The 20,976-nt window shown below is 37.5% G+C and overlaps 1 protein-coding gene across 3 annotated transcripts in view; it reads right to left on the bottom strand.

The window, feature by feature from the left end:
* LOC118824274 (A-kinase anchor protein 2) overlaps positions 1–3,655 on the bottom strand; it is a 146,228-nt gene extending 142,573 nt beyond the window's left edge. For all 3 annotated transcript variants that reach the window (XM_036594298.1, XM_036594295.1, XM_036594296.1), the window contains exon 1: positions 3,190–3,655. The gene's annotated coding sequence lies outside the window, so the exon portion shown is untranslated. The remainder of the gene's footprint in view (positions 1–3,189) is intronic.
* Positions 3,656–20,976: the final 17,321 nt, after the last annotated feature.

The following is a 20,976-nucleotide window of genomic DNA, read 5'->3' as shown; positions in this document are numbered from 1 at the left end:
TTTTGTGGTCCTCTAAGTCAAAATAAGTACACATTCTGTAAAGGGAACAAACTTATATATGGCATTTTTGGCAATTTTAGTGCACAAATTACATTTCTTTGCTTTGAGTTTAACATTGGAGTTTAACATTGGAAAAAATAAAACATAAAATCTAAAATCCGCACAGGCCACGTTTATTTTCACATGTTAAATGCAGCAAATAAACAGTTGGTGTGCATACATGTGTGCAGAAGTGCGTTCTGCTGAAAATCTGAAAAAAAAAATTGTCAGTAATCTGATCAACACGTTTATATGCACTTGGGTAATCAGATAATGTGAAACTCTGGGTCATGAGTTAGGCAGTAATTGGATTTCTGTTTTGCAGCCAGTCAATAAACTCACAGAAGAAGACGTGACGTAAATGTAATGTAAAACCCAAACTTCAAGCTGGGTCTTTTCTTTTTAAACATTGACTTGAACAGTGACTTTACCTGAAAATATGGATATGCATCAGAGTTTACATGCACTGAGAAATCTGTTTACTGAGCTAAAATCCATCTCTCTTTATAAGATTTCTTAGTGAGATTTCCAGGTCTTACAACGATCTAAGAAACTGGAGTACACTGTTTTGAATAATCAGATAACTGCAGAGTGCATGTAAACGTACTCGGTATAAGATCAATAACCAGGAATATAAACAAATGTGAGTTCAGTATTAGGTAAACAGTAGGTCACTGTTGCCCTTTTATTTGTGTTTTATAACTACTTTTTAATGATTTTAAGCTCTTCATGACCATTCGCAAATAGTACATTTTGTATGCGTTAAAGTAAAATATAAAGCATTGAAAATATGCACTTTTCATATGAAATGCATTTTTCTTTCACAAGGGGATGCTTACTGGTGATTATAAGCTTCTAATTCTTGTTAGCTACATTAGCCTCATAGTTCCAGTGCAAAACTACAAAAAAAATAAAAATACAAAGAAAGCAAAATTCAGACATCAAACCTGTCTTGGCAGATGAACTATATTTGGATGAAACTTTCGCTTTAAGAATGAACTTTCTTGCTGTATTGCTGTCTCTAGCAAAGTCTAGATCATTTGGAAATAATGTCTGGTTGTCATATTTTTGGTTGCTTCTAGGGGACAAATCCAAGGCCACATTTAGTTTAAGTGGTAAGACATTGATTGTGCATGCCTGTGTGTCACTCACTTTGGATGTTTGAGATTATGGTCACAGTTTGGCAGAACCTTATCACACTGTCTGGAATGCAAGTGAGGCTTTTGTAAGTGTCTGCTCTTCCTTAATCTTCTCGTAGGTGTTGTATAAGTAAGACATCCTCACCATCTGGAACTCATCACTAGTAGTTTTAAAAATCTTGAGCTTTGAGTTGGTTTTGTGTATTACATATCAGTGTTAGTAAATGAATACTTCTCCTTTTAGTCCATGCCCTGATGATTGGATCTGCCTGCGTGTCAAGACCTACGCAGTCAAATACACTGCATGCTACCAGCAATTATCTTCAGAAGCACTTTGATTTCTACTCATTAAATGATGCAGGATCATCAGAATCAGGCTGAGATCATATGATACAGACCAGATGTGCTTGTCTGAGAACAAGGACGGTAAGGGTCATTATAAAAAGGGAGTTCGTAAGAAGGTTGGATGATATAAGGTTCATAGGTGTGCCATCCTCAAATGACATACAGTATGTGGGCTTTCACACATGTACACCTAGCATTTCTAATATTCTTTTGTTGTGTCCTTTTCGATCTTACAATCTGCATACAGTACTGTGCAGAAGTCAGAGAACACGCTTCATTTAATCCACTTCCAGTCAAAACAACCATCAATTTATTCATTTGTTTGAAACACATTTTGACTTCATTACTACGTACTCTGACTACTTATTACTAAATTTGTTTTGAATGAAACTTTACCTTAATTATGTTTATTTTTTAAGAACATGTTAAAACGTTAAACATTTCATTTTGTCACTAACAAGACAATCATAACACTACCAAAACTTTCCCACTAACAAAATGTTACCAAATGTTTCAGTAGTGACTGTTTCGGTAGTGACAATCATCATCCAATTTTAAGCAGAACTCACAAACACTAGGCAGTACGTGACTTGTACACTCATGATAAATCTATGTCTTCATTTTAAAAGAAATCAAAAAGATATTTTAAAAAACAGCATTGGGAGAAAAATATGTATAAAAGAAAGTAAGAATTATTTTTAAATTTAGGAGTTAGGGTTTGGGACAGCCACCTCCCAATAGAAAGTACCCTATAAGTACCTTATCACTATCTCCATATATATATATACACCCCGATCAGGCAAAAAAAAGTCTGCACAGTTTGTGTTGGTCATCCTCTAGTCTTTCATCAGTGGTCACAGGATGCTGCCCACAGGACGCTGTTGGCTGGATATTTTTGGTTGATGGACTATTCTCAGTCCAGCAGTGACACTGAGGTGTTTAAAAACTCCAGCAGCACTGCTGTGTCTGATCCACTCAGACCAGCGCAACACACACTAACACACCACCACCACATCAGTGTTACTGCAGTGCTGAGAATGATCCACCACCCAAATAGTACCTACTCTGTGAGGGTCCCTGGGGGTCCTGAACACTGAAGAACAGGGTAAAAGGGGGCTAACAAAGTATGCACAGAAATCGATGGACTACAGTCTGTAATTGTAGAATTACAAAGTGCACCTATATAGTAAGTGGAGCTGATAAAATGGACGATGAGCGTAGAAACAAGGAGGTGGTCATAATGTTATGCCTGATCGGTATGTATATATATGATCTGCAGAATTAGTGAATTGGCGCAATGAATGATAATCAGCTACAAAGTACCACATGTGAACATTACAGAGCCTAATCCTGTTTAACATTCAGAAACCCAGTTAACATCAAATGAATCTCCGCATTCTCCACCAAATATTGTCCCCAAAACTTAGATGGAGGTTTACACATAGAGTGACCATATGAAGTCAAAAAATGTAGAGAGGAATTTCTTCGGACGCTCATGCTCTTTAATCTGACTGGATGAAGAAGAGCACATATTAGCGAAGGAATGCCGGCTGATTAATTGTGCACCTGAGAGGAGAGAGAGAGAGGAAGAAGAAGAAGCATGCCACAGATAACTCAACAGACAAGTGGGCCCAACAAAGCTACGTGTGAAGTAGCCACTACTCACAAGTTAGCGATTAGCTGCTGCCTTTGACGTCCTGAGTGCTACGCGATCCTGTGCATTCCTAAAGGGCCTCATGTTGTCACACAGGCCATCCACACATATTTTCCCCTCTAGAAGACACGCAGCATGAGCAACTGGGATCAGTTTGCAGTGTCACGGCCTTACGCATTACCTTTTACTATTAGCCAGCTGGATTCAGCTCTCAAACAGCGCTGTTGTTTTTGCTCCCAGCTGAAAAAATCAAAGGCATTCGTTTACTCCTTGCATATGCTTCAAAGCTTTCCTTCCATAGGCAAACTGTACAGAAAGGCCATGAGTGACAAGGCTAGCAGGGTGCTAACAGATATCACTGCCTGATAATACAATGTTAGCTTTGTTAGCTTCTCTTTTGAGAATTCTTCCTCCGTTACAGGACAGAAGAGAGCCTTTGAGTTGTTTGGGCAGTGAGCGGATATCGCCCCTGCTGTCACCTCATCTGAGGCCTTGTTCAAGGTCACTAGGGGCCTATTACAACTTCCACAGCTAAAGTCCACAGATAGATCAGTTCACATTAATGTGGCCACTGTTTAACAGAACCTGAATCAATAAACAAAAGGCAAGCACAGTGATCAGCCTTTAATAGCTTTCTGTAAAGTAATTTTTAAACGTACATTACTGTACAAAAGTAAGAGACCACCTTGCATTTATTCCAGTCAAATCAGCCATTAAGTACAATTTAAGCAGAATAAGCAGACAACATATTCAACAGAAAATTACACAACTAACCAAGACATTTTTCAGTTATTAGTGTGTCCACTCTTTACCTTTATTACAGCTTCTGTTCTTCACAGGAGAGAGAAATCTGCTGGGATATTTTTCTTAAGCCTTAAAACTTGGTTGCATTTTTTATTTTTAACCAAATAGGTGTTGCTAAACCCACTGTAACCGAAGAACAGTCCATTGTTCTGAGAACACCAGCAGCTTCATTGTTTGATTTGCAAGTCTCAGTAAAAGCTTCTTGACAGCTACACATCCTTTCAGACTCATAGTGTTGAGTTGTCTCAGAGTAGAAGGATGGACAGAAACACCTGTGGATTTTTTCAGATCTGAAGCGAGGGTGGAGATGAAAGCCTTTAGTACTGTTTATCTGATGGGGACAGTTTTGGTGGTCTACCAGGTGGTTGTTAGGAGTCCCATTTTCTCTGTAATAATTTTTGAACCTCAGTTTTGGAAATTCCGGCTTTTTCATTTATTTTCCTTTGACTTTCTCCTTCCTTAGGCACGTGAGTTATCTAGAATCCCCTCAGAAATACCTCCTGAAACATGTGTTTAATTAAATTAAATTAATAAAGGTGGTCTCTGATTTTTACACAGTCCTGTATATCATGTAAATCATCTCCAACACCACACAATGACGTTGCAAAGAATGACCACAAATATTACAACTTTAGTGCATAGTCTCCATCTTGTGGACATACGTGTGAATTTCTCTTTCTTATAAACATCACTCTGTACCTTTGTTGTTAGATGAAGCATTAGATTTCAAGACACCCTTTTGCTTCGGTTACAAAGCATTGTAAATAGTTTTTACTTTCCACTTTCCAAAACTGAAGTGCTGATCATTATCAGATATTACATTGACAATGTTTTTAAATGGATCATTTTGCAGTTTTAAGATACTGTACATTTGACAGCCAGTCAAATTAAAGTTTATTCATATATCACTTTTCACAACAGACATTGACACAAAGCTGACACAAAGAGTATCCCATTCTATTGCCAGTGCTTTTCTATGGAGATTATGCAAGCTGCATGTGCACAGTTGAACACCTATATCAGCAATGGATGCACCCTAAAGTAACTACAATTCACTAATTAGAGGGGTGTCTGGATACTTTTGGACACATAGTGTATTTAACATGTCAGTAAATGCGTTTTACCCATAAAAATGCTACATAACATTAACAACATAAAAAATACAAAGTGTTACAGAGCCTTATCCTGTCAACATCTAGAACACTGTTAGCACCTAGTGGTTCTCCACATTCTCCACTGAAATATTGACAAATATTGCCATTGTGTGATGCATAATGCCCAAGTAAATGACTTTACATATATATTTTCTGAGATGGCTAAGAGCTTTTCATAAAACTGTATGACACTTTGTAGCCAATCATAGCATTCCTGCCCATTCTGGAATGTGAAAAGGAATCCATTGGAGTAACGGAGTGGGTCTTTAAAGCAACATTTGAAGAATGTTATTTCTAATCACTCCTCTACATTCTCTACGCTCAGATACACTATTATACAAACAAGCATTCAGAACCCATCAAGGTTCACAACTGTGTGAATCTCATAATATGAACCTCATAAGGTTCACAACTGCTACCTCATAATATGTTTCTTAGCATTTGGACCTTGTATTTAAGTGCTGTGAATTTGTCTGCTGACAAGCCTTTATTACAATCAAGTGACAGGACACCATTTTGTGACACCTTTTAAAGGAGTGTGCTTTGTGAAATTCGTCAGTTGTGGTGTCAGGCTTGCCTTTGTGCTCCAGATATGATTGGCTTTTAGGTGGGTTTGTGGCAAAGGCCTCACAGCAGGTCAGCTGCACTTCATTACAACTGTCCATTCTGCATTTGAAATGTTCTCCTAACCATGATAGACAGAACTAGCAGTAAAACAGAAGTGTCTGGCACTTTGAAGGGGGACTGGCTTAGGAGTGGCTGAATTGGCTTTGCTTTAAATCTCTGCTTTGCACTGTGGCACTTGTTAAAAACTTTGTCGCTCTTAAAGCTGTCACTGTGGTCAGCGCGGTGTCAACTTTTCATCACACTGAGGTTTAATTACCCAATTGAAGCAGTTAGAAGCACACTGAGTTTCCTTTCTAAAATGTCACACAACTAGTAAAAACTATTGAGACTGTCATGAGGAATGTGAACAAAGTGTTTAGCAAAGAATCAAATGGTAAAAAGTGCCATAGTTACATATTTTATACTTTACCAATTTAATAATGTATTGTGCTTATAAAAATAATACATTATAGTAATATCACAATATACTATTTGTTTTAGAATATTAAGCAAGTCAGAAGTGCAGTATGTACCAATTTAATTGGAATGTGATATTTTGTCTTGTGGCGTATTCGTCATATAGCAATTTCCTTTTGGAGATCAATAAAGCAAAAGAATCTCAATACAAAGTTCAAAGAAAGTAGCATCTTTTTTTTTTTAGAATTTCTGTACATTTCAGTAGTTAAGATGTAAACAAAGTCATTCAGAGTCATTCCAACAATGTTTTAGACAACCTCTATTGCAACCTCTGGCGGAGGTACATTGAAACCTCTTGGTGGAGGTGCATGCAGGCCATCTTTAGGCAAAATAGTGCACAAAGACAACTTATTTTTTCAGATTTACCACTATTTTACCCTAATTAACATAAATTATATATAAAACAAATACACATGTAGGTTCAGTGGTTGTTTTGGATAAGTGAAATGGCTCATTGTAGAGATTTCTTTGTAATAGTTTTGATAGGAACCAGAGGTTGCAAATGTCTAAAACACAAGTATAACCATTTTGCTTATTATCCAAAACAATCAATGAGCGTACACGTCTGTTGAGTTTTTACAAACCCATTTCCAAAAAAGTTGGGACGCTGTGCAGAATATAAATAAAAATAAAATTCAATGATATGCAAATCACGTAAACATTATTTTTAAAGGAAATACTACAAAGACAACATATCAAATTTTGGAATTTTATTGTTTTTTGAAAAATATGTGCCCATTTTGAGTTTGACCAATACCAGTGTTTTGTTGCCCCCATCTCAACTTTTTTGGAATGTGTTGTTGGCATCAAATTCAAAATGGGCATATATTTTTCAAAAACAATAAAATGTCTCAGTTTCAACATTTGGTATGTTGTCTTTGTACTATTTTCAATTAAATAAAGGGTTTAAATGATTTGCACATCATTGCATTTAATTTTTATTTACATTTTGCATAGTGTCCCAACTTTTTTGGAGATGGGGTTGTATATGGAATGTATGTTGATAATGTTATAATAGTAAATCTGGAAAAATAAATTGTCTTTGTGCACTGTGTTGTCTTACACTCTCAGAAATAAAGGTACATACTGTCACTGGGGCAGTACCCCTCTTGTCACAGGGGTTGTACCCATAAGGGTACATCTCAGTACCTTTAATCAGGGAACATAACTGTCCCATAATTCACAGAAATTAAGTTGCATTAACTCCACACACCCCGCCTCGTCTCCAGGCTTTTATTTTACTGTTCTTTTTCAAAACATTAGGTTATGAAAAGGTACAAATATGTACTTTTCACCTGGAAAAACGTATTTAAGTTGGACCTTAAAACCACTGTTGTACCTTTGAGCGTACATTTACATTGTGTGTATCTCGACGAATGAAAAATGTACCTGCACAGAACCTTTATGTCTGTGGATCATGGCCTGCATGCACCTCTGCCAAGAATATATTATTCAAAACATATTTTAGGCTAAAAGCTTTTTGGGAAAAAAACTGTATTTCAGCCTTCATTATGTATTCAAACCAGTTTAATGCAATAGCTTTCTGTGAGGGAGCTTTTAGAGTGCTTCAGATGCCTGGTTCCTATCACATCACTGTAAGCAATTCTGACTTGTACGTTTTGCTAGAACATCACATTTCCCATCAAATCACTCTGAATAATTTTACATTGTAAAGTTTACGTCTTAAAGATTTGCTTATTCAGACATTTTTGATCATCATTGGTGTGATTGATTAATTGTTGAAATACTACCACAGCTGCCACAGAAGGACAATAAAGTTTGCTAATAAAGCATGTAGTAAATGTATAATTATCAGATATAGCTTTGAATAACTAATACTATCCAAAGCTGCCTATTACAGCTAACTGCGACAACCACGCTACAAAGCATTGCCAGTCTGCTTGAATATGCACATTTGGCTAGAGTGGACCTTCTGGAATCATCCCTCAACTAGTTCCCTTTAGATACTGGAATAGGCCTATCATTACTAAGGCTGCTGTATTGTCAGCTGTGGTCATCAGAAGTATTAACACACAGAACCTGGTCATCACTTTAAAACCACTTAGTTCAAGTCACCAGAAGAGGGCAGTATTTCTAAGCCTTGTTAAAAAAAAAGGTGTGAACTGAAGGGTGGATCCATCAACATATTCCTGCTGTGAGTGCGCTTGGCATGAGCTTATCACAAGGCTTGAATAATCCTATGTCATGATATGATGAGGTACACTCACTGCTGTTTGTGATTCACATATTCCACACACTGATTAACACATGCAATCGTGCTCATCAATAAGATCTTTTAAACAGTAGCTACTAAAGCCTGTATATGGTACTGTGCTAAAGTCAGAGACCACCTTTCATTTATGAAATTTCCAGGCAAAATAGACATGTACAAGATTTCTGAGTTAAGGAAATTAACAGCAAATAACAAGGAAGCATCAGTAAGTAAATATTTCACATTTTCCAGTATTTTATGTGTCCACTCTGCCTTTATTACAGCTTCCATTCTTTTCAGTACCCTGACTTTCAGTTGTTTTGAGAAATCTGCAGGGATATTTTTCCACACCTCCAAAGTTCAGTCTTAGAAGTTGGTTGCACTTTCTGCTTTCGTGATCCAAATAATCCCAAGCAAATTTCATGATTATGAGGTCTGGACTCTGGGGTGGACAGTTCATTGTTCTGAGAACATCAGAACATCAGGTTTCTTGTTCCATTTGTAATTTGTCTTAGATTTTGTCTGTTTCTGTATCTCAGTATGGGCTTCTTGACAGCTACACATCCTTTTAGACTCGTAGTGTTGAGTTGCCGGGATGGACAGAAACACCTGTGGATTTTTTCATTTGTAAAGTTTTCCCTTTCTTTGTGTAACTTGGTTATCTTGTCTCTAATCTTCAGAAATATCTCCTAAAAATGAATAACTTGCACTTAATGGCTGTTTTGACTGGAAATTAAATCAATAAAAAAGGCAGTCTCTGAGTTTTGCACAGGAATGTACAGAAAATAATACTTAAAATTATCTAATGAAAATATGACATCAAACATCAAATTTTTAGGTTGTATTCAAAAATACTACATTTTAACCCTTTGAAACCCAGTCTTATTATTCAGTCGTTGATCTGGCATCTGATTACTATGTAACTACTATGAATTATTCAGTAATTACTTAAAACTAATATATATGTTACCTTAATTTGAAGAGTAAGCTTAAAAGCAAGTGGGTAAGAAATGTTTGATATACAACAACTCAACTCTAGCAGCCACTGTCTCTGGCACTATAGTCTGATGACTGAAAGAGAAACTAACTCTCATCCACCTTAATGTTAACCTCCTGTCACATTAGCAACCTGTTTACGTGATTAGACTTCATTTAATGAATAATTATCGTATGGCTCTCAGGAGGATTATCCCTAAAAATGGGATAAAAACATGTGCATGCCTGTGTGCGCCTCTGAAAGCGTGTGACGCATCTCCTCAGGCCAACTGTCACATTTGCTTCTTTCCAAATCCACGCGAGTACACAGCTGAAGTTTCCACTCCAGCAGGCCGGGCAGTGCTCTCTGAGCTCCAGTGCCACACACACACACACACACACACACCCCGCACAGTACAAGAGAAAGCGTCACATACAATCAGCTTCCACACACCCCGACATGTGAGCTGGCCTATTTCCATTCACATTCACCCCTGAGTAGCTGAGGCAGTACTGAGGAGTCTTCGGGAATGGATGAATGAGGCCAGTTTTTGGTGGTGATCTTTACTAGCTTTGTTAGCTCTGAGGAAGTAGTAAGTGGGACAGTATGAATCTTACAAGAAACACTGAATAAAGTTGCTTTAGTATGTCATAACTTTTTAAAGATACACTTCAAACTGCAAGATATTAATCTTAAGGCTTATTCTGAATTGTCCGGAAGCTATTTTGAAACAAATCTATAATTTATGCAGTCAGTGCAACAATGCTAAACTATATAGCATTTTAGAAAATCTGAGATCACCATTTATTTGTTCAATTTTCATTCAAAACAGTACTTAGGGCAGTAACAGGAGAACATCTACTTTTGCTTTAGATCTGAAAAAATCCACAGGTGTTTCTGTTCATCCTTCTACTGTCAGAAAACAAGTTAATAATATGAGTCTGAAAGGATGAAAAGAAGAAAATGTGCACTAGAACACCAAAACTGGACATCTGGTATGGAGAGTACCTTTTTTTGGAATGAGTCTAAATTTGTTATTGGGATTATTTGGATCATGAGAAGCACAAAATGTAACTTCTAAGACTGAACTTTGGAGGTTGTAAAAAATTTCCCTTCAGATTTCAAGTCAGATTTCAAAAAGAATGAAAGTTGTAGACACCAAATACTGGGAAAAAAAATGATGTCATATTTAGTTGTTGAGGTCATTTTATTAAATGTAAGTTTCTGTTTTTTTCCTGACACTGAAAAATGAATAACATGTGCTGGAAACAAAATAAATGAAGGGTGGTCTCTGACTTTTGCACAGCACTGTCCATGCCTTTCACAACAATAAATAGTATATGGTTAGAGAAATGAAAGACATTGTTCACAAAAACTCAAATGTATACTATTTTTCTCTTATTCAAATGTAATCATTTGGTGTTCAAAACTTGCTTCCTTACTTGTTGTACATATGCAGAGTGACTATGAAACAGGATAAAAAAAAGAAAAATCAAAGACATCATAGGGGAAAAGTATTATTTAATCTTAGGTCAACTGTGTAAATGTACATACCGACTTTCAGAGCTGTGCCCAATATTTAAGCATCGTTTTAAACCCTGCAACCTTTGTGACATGGTTTCCCTCTCCAAATGGAGAATGACCCATATATCTCTGCAGATTTCTTTGAAAAACTGAAAGCAAGTCTCCTGAAAAGAACAGAAGCTGCAATAAAGGGACGCACTAGATACTTAAAAAATATTGATGTATTTAGTTGCTGAAGCTTCTGTTCAGTTTTCTGTTAAATATATGTTTTCTGCTCTTTTGTTGACACTTAAAAATGAAAAATGTGTTCTTATGGGGTATTTTGACTGAAATTAAGCACATGAAGGGTGTTTTTTCAAGTGAAGTTCTCAATTCAGTTCATGTGAAGTTTTTTCAAATGTTGCTTCGTTCAAAAAAAAATTGTTTACATTGTAGTTTTACGATGTGATCTGCAGTGCGAGAGTGGAATCTGAAGAGTAGGCCCACATCCAGCTCACTGAGAGCTTAAAGGGTTAAACTGAACCGGTTAGCTCAATAACCAGTGAATCCCTTGCTGTTTTGACAAGTCCGGAATGGACTTTAAGCCTTTTTTCTCCAATACTCTTTCTCTCTCTGGTGCTGTGAAATATGCATGAGCATGTGGCTCAATAATTCATCGCATTTAAATTGCCGGCTCTTTTGATTTCAGCAGCTACAGTTTGTTAAGTGGTTGTTGATCATTACTGTTCGAATCCGGCATGTAGCTGTTACAGCTGCGCTTCAGCGTGAGGGGCATTTTGAGCCTCGTAGAGCTTATACAAGCTGTCTGGCACACTGTGCTGATATTTTTCACTTCACCTCACCTCACTGTCGTGCTGCTGAGGTATTCATCATACACACACACACACACACACACACACACGTTTGGTTTTACAACTTTTTGAGATGAGGGGTCATTAATTTGTCCCTTACGGAAGTACCCATAAGTAAAAATAATGTTGTACGTCATATTATGTACATCAGATATGTATATCATGCATTATTTATGTTATATGTAAGTACCTATATATAATAATCCTTCTTATTGTATGGTGCTTTGTCGAGGTGAGGAGGCTTGCGTGCATCAGAGAAGTAGAAAACTATACTGCCTGGAGTTTTAACTCCTTTCAGGGTCTCTCATGGCAGAAAGGTCTTAGCAGAGGTGACAGACTAAACCTACCACCTTTATTGGGCTGCAGTAATAGAGAGTGATGTCATCAGAGGATGATCACGATGAGGTGACGACAGCAAAGACATCAATTTAACTGCAAAGAAGGCAACGGCAACCACCTCTGTACTTCACCAAGAAAACCACATGGACAGACACAACAGAATGATTGTCGAGATAGTACCAGATGATGGGACCCTCAGGTCGGAAGGCACTCAACTTGTTATTGAAGAAGAGCTGAGGATTCCTCTGAGTACAGCTTGTGTGTATGACGTGGCGAGATCAAAGCCTTGAGGAAATCTAGTTGCTGAAGTTGACAAGCAAGAAAAGAGAATTCAAAGCTGAAAAACAAAATCACAGTCAGAAGTTGGAATGTACGAAGTGTGAATCATGGCTGGAAATAGTGAAGATGGAAATTAATCGTCTACACACGTCAATATTCTTGGGACCAGTAGCCTAAAATGGACCAGGAGATTAGGACACTTGCAATCAGGGGAGAACACCATCTAATACTCGGGTCATGAATATATATATATACATTGACACTGATGTGGTGGTTCAGACACAGCAGTTTTTAAGTGGGTCCACTCACTGTCCACTCTATTAGACATTCCTACCTTGTTGGCCCATTTTGTAGATGAAAAGTCAGAGACAGTAGTTTATCTGTTGCAATTTGTGTTGGTCAACCTCTAGAAGGGCCACCAGAACCGCGGGGGCAACCAGACATTTGACCCACCACTTTCTGACTAACCTCAGGACGCTTACATCATAAAGAATATCTTTGCTCTTTCTAAACTGCATAGAGTGCTGACATATTGTCATAAAACAGAAACTTTAGTGTGGTCCATGTTGATGTATGAACCTTCCACTTATATTCAGGTCCGCACCAAAGAAATGAACGGTGGTCCAGCAAAAAACCCTGGGTCGTGGGCTACTTCTCAGTGAATTCTGCTTCAGTTCACTGCTTGGGGAAAAGCATTTTTATGAAGTTCCACACAATGAGAGAATTCAACACCTTCAATGCATATCAGTGCTGTACTGCCTGTTTTAACATTTTACTCTGTACAAACCCTAAACCTAACCCTTAATATCCAAAAAATAGTCATTTTAATTTAAAAAACAAAACATGAAGCATTGTTCCTGTGGATTGTGTGGATATTATTATGTTACATTATATAGACTTCCATTTATTACCTGAAGACTTACACAAACCTTAACCATAACTATTACTAGCCTAATCCTAACCCTTACCCTAATCTTAACCTTGGCCTTAACCTCAATTTTACCCTAACCTGAAAACATGTCTTCACCATAAAATCGAATGATTTATGTTGTGGGGACATAAATCATTGTGGGGACCAGCTTGTGGAGGAAAGGTCCCCACAGTGTGAGTGTATAAAGGTTTTGATCCCCACAATGTGACATAAACCTGGTCCACACACACAAACTCACTCATGTCCTGACAGACGGTTGCAGTTGAGGCCACTGTGTCTGAATAATTCATCCAACATGACACAGAGCTGTGCTGAGTGTGAACCCCCTGATGAGCGGCACTCCTTGAAGTGGCTAACTTTGATATTGGTGGAAAGTCACCTGGAACAGCAGCAAATAGGTTTTGATCATCCACTCATCGTCACCAGGCCTCTATCTTCATCATGTACTCATTGGTGGATGAGCACAGCCATGATTTGACTAATGTGCAGTGAGTTCAGTGCTCGCTGTGATATTTTACAGAGGGTAAGAAACTGTTTTATGCTGCTTTACTGAAGTTTTTAGTGATAGTTTGGCTTAGCACTAATCTCAGTGTGCAACTAAGTCTGTATATAGTATATGTAGGTTTTCGCACAAAGATGATCACTGCGTTCCCTCCATTATATAATCCTATCCCACTTTCTGAGTGCGATATTTAATTTTGGACAGTATCTTTCACTCTGTAATAGTACTGAATGCAGTCCAGCAGCACTGTTGACCTGCCCAAAATGGTGGCGCTGTTGATGTGCCTGGCTGGACCCAACGCGGTATCTAGATATGTATATCTATGGTCTGGCATAGCCTCTACTTATTCCTCAGGAGGAAGTAAATACTGAGCATTCCGCACGTTGTGTATCTGTTCGTACATTACTGACTTACTGTATTATGTATTACATTATTACTAGTGTCAATGGCCAAACCTATGTTTTATATATACCAAAATAATATATCATAAGTTTTGCGTATATTTAAGTACATATATGTGTAATATTTCTACATGTAATTATAAAATCCCTTGTGTAATTTATACAGTGCTGTCCACAAATACTGGCGGTCCTGGTAAACATGAGCAAAAACAGGCTGTAAAAACATTTTTATTGCTGATCCTTTTGATTTTCAACAAAAATCTAACCTTTATTTGAGGTACAATGATTTAAAAAAACCCTAAATCTTATCAGGAAATAAAGATTTTTCTCAAATCTGTGGGTGCCACAATTATTGCCACCCCTTTTATTTAGTACTTTGTGCAGTCTCTCTTTGCAAACATAACAGCTCTGATTCTCTCCTATAATGCTTAATGAAAACATGGCATTCGTCCAGACACAACCTCTCCAGATCCTTCAGATTCTGAGGTCAACACTGTGGACTCTCTTATTCAGCTCATTCCACAAGTTTTCTATGGGGTTTAGGTCAGGGGACTGGGGTGACCTTGGCAAAACCTTCATTCTGTGGTCACTAAACCATTTTTGTGTTGATTTTGAGGTGTGCTTTGGATCATTATCCTGCTGGAAGATCCAAACTATGGCCCAGTTTAAGTTTCCTGGCAAAGGCAGTCAGGTTTTGATTTTATTTTTTGCTTGTACTTGATGGAGTCTGTGATACCATGTGTCTGAATATATAATCCAGGGCTCTGAAAGAAAAACAGCCCCAGAGTATCACAGATCCACCACTATACTTCACAGTGGGGATGTTGTACTTTCCTGCAAGACTATCTTTGTGTCCAGCCAAACTCACCTCTGATGTTTGTTGCTAAAATATCAATTTTGGTCATCTGACTATAGAACACAGTCCCACTGAAAGCTCCAGTAGTGTCTGGAAAACTGTGGGAGCTTGAGTTTGTTGGTCCTTGACAGCAGAGGCTTTCCTCTGCCAAACCCCCTCCAAACAACTTGTGTTTATATAGGAGGTGTCTGATTATGACCAAACTAATTTCTGCAATATCAGCTCACAACAACCTCACTGTGCATGGGGTCAACTGTTTAGCTGTTTTCTTGTAGCCATTTCTTGATTTGTAAAAAAAAATAAAAATCTGTGTTTGATGTTATTTCTAAATAGAATATTGACTCATGAATACTGACTCAATTTTGATTGATTGATTTACATATAAACAAAATACATCAACACAGTTTTATCTCCAAGTTTACCTACTTTTGGCAATAACTTTTTGATGTAATATATTTTTATGCACACATTCAAATCAAGTAAATTCAGTACGTCACCCTTTTCAGTGCACTCTGCTATTTGGGTTAACTCAGCATCAGTCAAGAAAAGAGATGTGAAAGAACAATGAGGCAGAATTTGGGGCTTTTGCAGATTGAAGGAGCTGCTGAATGTCATACTGGAGGGCTGCTTTAATAAATGAATGAAGGGGAATAAATTAATGACTTTGCCTATCTATGATTGACAGGTCATGCTACCTCCCAGTGATATCATGGTCATAATTCATTAGTCATTGCATATCCCATTAATTACTTGTCAGATATGGAAGAATGGGTTTATGGAGGTATTTAGCTGGAGTCATTTTCAGGAGCAGGTGCTTTGAGGAAAGTGCTGCAGTTCTGCCTGTAATGCTGTTGCCTCCTTCAGCTGGATTATACAGTTTTGATTTGGATGTCAAAATGGTCCCAGCATGAGCTGTGGCAGAAGAACAGGCGTAGTAAAGTCCCAGAGGGCCGCAGAGCCTGAGGGTATTTGTTCTGATCATGCACTGCACCGCATTTAGCTAATTAACTAATTATCAGCTAATGTACTGAATACAGTACAAAACAGCTACCAACACATGCTTGATTATTCACTTTACATGAGCTTCTGTACACATTATATATGCACATAAATTACACATAAAAATAGTATTCAGATATGTAACCAGATCACAACATAGTACTGGTGTATGGAACCAATGCAAAGCTATTCAGATCATTTAAATTCACTGAGTAAAGATGTTTACACTGGCTTGCATCAACAGGATTGAGCTTTATCCTGGATTAAATAAAAGTGCCAAACTTTAAACCTTATGTACATTAATCCTAGCTGTGTTAAACCACCTGGTTTTAGTTTTAAATAGTGATTGTTATCAATGATTGATTAGTGCAGATAAACTCAAATCCAACAATTTGAAGCTTAATGTTTACAATTAAAGCACTACAGGTGAAGATGCTATTAAAAAACAAAACAATAGATAATCACAAATAATCTTTGCCAGTCGGTCTGTAAATGTTTTTTTTTTTGCATTTGACATATCGCTGTTGTCGGAACAAAACCTTGTATCTTTCTTTTTTTGTCGTTTTTCAGTTTTTGACATAATTTTAAAATGCCTGTCGCCCTTTACATTGTGTGTAAAATTCATGATGAATAGACCAAAAGGAATGGCCCAAAATGACATGGAAAAAAGTCTGGTTCCATAGACTTACATTAAAAGTAAAGTAGGTTTTTTGCTTCTCCTGTAAAGTTAGCATTTCGGAGATATGAAGTTTTGCTCCGACAGCAGTAATATATACATGCAAATGAAATATTATCTATGTAAATACATGTGCATTTTCATCTCTTTAAAGAACAAAAATCAAGCCTTTGGGTGGTGCTAGAATTAAAAGATTTGTATTGTTTTACAGGCACTCTCCAGAGAAAGACTTTTCCAAAACAGATTGTTTGAATCTCATTGTTTTATTGTTTAATCAAGGAAACACTATGCACTAGTATTCCAAACAATGTTCAGGTCATTTTGTTGATCAGACTTTGGCATAAATCCCTTGATTAGAAATAAACAACAAAATCCTTCAGTAAAATCCTTCATAATAGAAGTATAAATGCTCATTTCATGAATACAGATATTGTCTAAACTGTTTTTTTCTTTCAAATAGAAAGAAAAGTTGATTTTGAGAAAAATTATTTGACAACTGTATCACCAAATGAGATCTCAGATAACATGCACCATTTGTGGGAATGTTATTGTTGGTAGAAAAGGATATTTGCATATTTTGGTATAGATCATACAGTAAACAAGTTTTTCAGTGATATACTGTATTGTGTAAAAGTCAGAGACCAATCTTCATTCATTTAATTTCTTGAAAACAGTAAAATGAAGTACAAGTTAGAAATTTTCAGGAGATTATATGGACAAAAGTATTGGGACACCTACACATTACATCTACAGGAGCTTTTATGAGATCCCATTCTAAATCCATAGGCATTAATGTGGATATAACAGCTTCCACTCTTCTGTGAAACGTTCTACAAGATTCCAGAGTGTGTCTGTGGGAATTTTTACCCATTTTTCCAGAAGAGCATTTGTGAGGTCAGACACCAATGTTGGACGAGAGGGTCTGGCTTGAAATCTCCATTCTAGTTCATCCCAAAGGTGTTTGATGGGGGTGAGGTCAGGACTCTGTGCAAGCCACTCAAGTTCATCCACACCAGACTCACCCAGCCCTGCCTTTATGGACCTTGCTTTGTGCACTGGTGCAACCTGGAACAGAAAAGGGTCTTCCCCAAACTGTTCACACAAAGTTAGAAGTGTATAATTGTCCAAAATGTCTTGTTATGCTGATGCATTAAGATTTCCCTTTACTGGAACTAATGGGTCTAGGCCAACCCCTGAACAACAACCCCATAGCATTATCCCTCCTCCACCAAACTTTACACTTCCAGAGGCAATTTGGAACTCTTTAGTGAGTAATTCAACAGAGAATAGACACTGTGTGTTTTAGCACTTGCTGGCCCCACTCTGTGAGTTTGCATGGCCTACTGCTTTGTTGCTGAGCTGTTGTTGGCCTAGGTGCTTCCATTTCACAATAATAGCACTTACAGTTGTCAGGAGCAGATCTAGCAGGATGGAATTTTCACAAAATGACGTGGCAGAGGTGGCATCCTATGACAGTGCCATGCTTAAAGTCACTGAGCTCATCAGTATGACTCATTCTACTGCTAGTGTTTGTCTATCGAGACTGCAAGGCTGTGTGCTTAATTTTATCCACCTGTTAGCAGTGGGTGTGGCTGAACTCAGTAATTAGGAGGGGTGTCCCGATAGTTTTGTTTATATAGTGTATTTTCAAAAAGATAAAAAAGATAAGGAAGGGGAAAGTCAAAGGAAAATAAATGAAAAAGTAGGGGTTTCAAAAATTGGAATTCAAAAAATAAATTGAGAGATACACAGAAAATGGGACACCTGACCATCGGATAAACAGCACTGCAGATTTCTCTGAACTGAAAACAACTTTCCCAAAAAGAATGGAGGCGAAACAACAGATACACTAAACACTGAAAAATAAGTAATTAATTCTTAATGACTGTTCTGACTGGAAGTAAAATAAATGAAGCTTGGTTTTTGCGCAGTGCTGTATAGCATCCAACTACTGCTTGTCTTGTTTATGCTCATGTATTTATCTCTATTTCATAAAAATCAAATACGTAACTAAGCAAAAAAATAGAACATTTCATTGTTTAGCTCTAAACTCTGCTTAATGCAATCTTCAGCCCACCCTTAGATCATTACCCCTTGAGCCATTTTATGCTTCATTATTCAGTAACTACATTGAAAACAATGCAAACCTACTGAGCTATTAGGTTGTAAGAATGAGGAACAGAAGCCTGAATCAGAAATTGTGAAACCAAAAAGGGAAGGAAATTGACCTTTTGGCAAGACAGTTGACTTTGCCCTCTGTTAAATTTGGCAAAATGCAACATGACAGCGCTTGTGAATTTCGTCCCTTTTCTCCGCCTTAAAATTCCTGGCCTCAGAATCCTTCACAGACTGTATCAACACGCAGTCATCCAGAGCAGATTGCTTGAAGGAGTTCCACAGAGCCCAGATAATGACAGAGAATAGCCCTCCGCCCTTCAATCCTTCTGGCAGACAGAGAGAGAGACCCCCATATCTGGGGGAGAAAATCCCTGTTTGGCCTTGTGTGTTAATTGCTTTGTTGGGGGATGAAACAGCTGTGTTGTGTGCGAGCAGGAGAACAAGGCTAGGCCCCAAGAGACGCCAATGTCAGCTCACTGGATACCGTTGCTATGGTGACAAAGACTGGGGGGGGGTGAAGGAATTGCCATTACAAAAAGAGGGTGTGTGCACATGGCTTCACACCGAATGCCTTCAGAGACGCAGACGGACTGAACACACACACACACACACACACACACACACACACACACACTGCACTAAGAGCCGGCAGATTGAGCTCTGCATGTAAACACTGTGAGATTGGAAAAGTGACTCTTCTCTCTGATCCATTTTAATGGAACTGACTTGGTATTTATTAAACTGCTCAATTGGTTTGACTTTTGAACCGTGCAGTTCAGTATGCATTATACAGGCCTCTTGTAGAGCATCAATAATAAAATCAATTGGCATCTCATTGCGCTCTCACACTGAGTAATTTAGCAAATTTTTAAGTTTTATATATGCCACTGAACTGCTTTAAATTTATGAGCTTTGTCTCCTAAAAAGGCAACATTTCCTTCTATTTTTTATTGGAGTTGCACAAAGTATTGAAAGTTTAATACTGCAAACTGACAAACAAGTCAACTCTCTAACTATCAATACTTTCAGTTTTTTATTTAAATAAGTAAGTACTAGGTTGACACTGTGTTTTACCTGCATCTGAATACTACTACGACTACTACTACTACTACTACTACTAATAATAATAATAATATTTTTTATTTTTAGCACAGCTCAAAGTACTTTACAGACAGGTGATACACTAATTTTACACTAATAGACAAGACAATGACAGATTAAGCTAAAAAAGAAATGAAAAGACTTATCATTTTAATCAAAAACGTAGTTAAAGAGACACGTTTTAAAATGTTTCTTAAATGTGTAAACTGAGCATAGCTGTCTAATAAAAGGTGGAATTGAGTTCCATAATTTTGAAGCATAATAACTGAAAGAGGCCTTTTCATGTTTTGTGTATTTAATGGAAGGCATATACAGAAGACCAGAATCTGTTGATCTGAGATCACATGATGGAACATAAACAGACAAACGTTCAGTGATGGAAGTGGGTACTAGGTCATTTCGAGCCTTAACAGAACTTTAAAATCTATCCTAAAAGATCCAGGTAGCCAGTGCCGTTCTTTCAAAACGGGTGATATGATCTCGTTTTGAACGAGTTATAGAGGATGTATTGTTTTAAGGAACCCTGTAAGAAGAGCATTACAGTAATCAAGGCTGCTTGTAACAAATGCTTGAACAAGCTTCTCTGTATCACTGCGAGATAGAAAAGGCCAAACTTTGGCAATATTTCTGAAATGACAAAAAGCTACTTTAGCGACTGTGTTTACATGCGGGATAAAACAGAACGCAGAGTCTAAGATCACACCCTGGTTTCGTACTTCAGGTTTGATATATGAAGGATTTCATTTTTTTTATTATTAAGCGGTAAGAAATTTTGTGACATCCACTGAAATAACTGACACACCTATTAAGCCTGTCTACAAAGTCTTAATCATCTGAAGGAACTGAAATGTATATTTGCGTGTCATCAGCATAGCTGATATATATTTCTATTAGGTTTCCTAATGACATCACCTAGAAGTAATATGTAGAAACAGAATAGTAAGGGCCCTAAAACTGAACCCTGCGGGACTCATTTTAAATCTCTTCAATGAA

The sequence above is a fragment of the Colossoma macropomum genome, unplaced genomic scaffold (assembly GCF_904425465.1).
Source record: "Colossoma macropomum unplaced genomic scaffold, Colossoma_macropomum, whole genome shotgun sequence".
Taxonomy (NCBI): Eukaryota; Metazoa; Chordata; class Actinopteri; order Characiformes; family Serrasalmidae; genus Colossoma; species Colossoma macropomum.
Note: the sequence above shows the minus strand (reverse complement) of the source record. Positions and strands in the feature narration are given on the sequence as shown.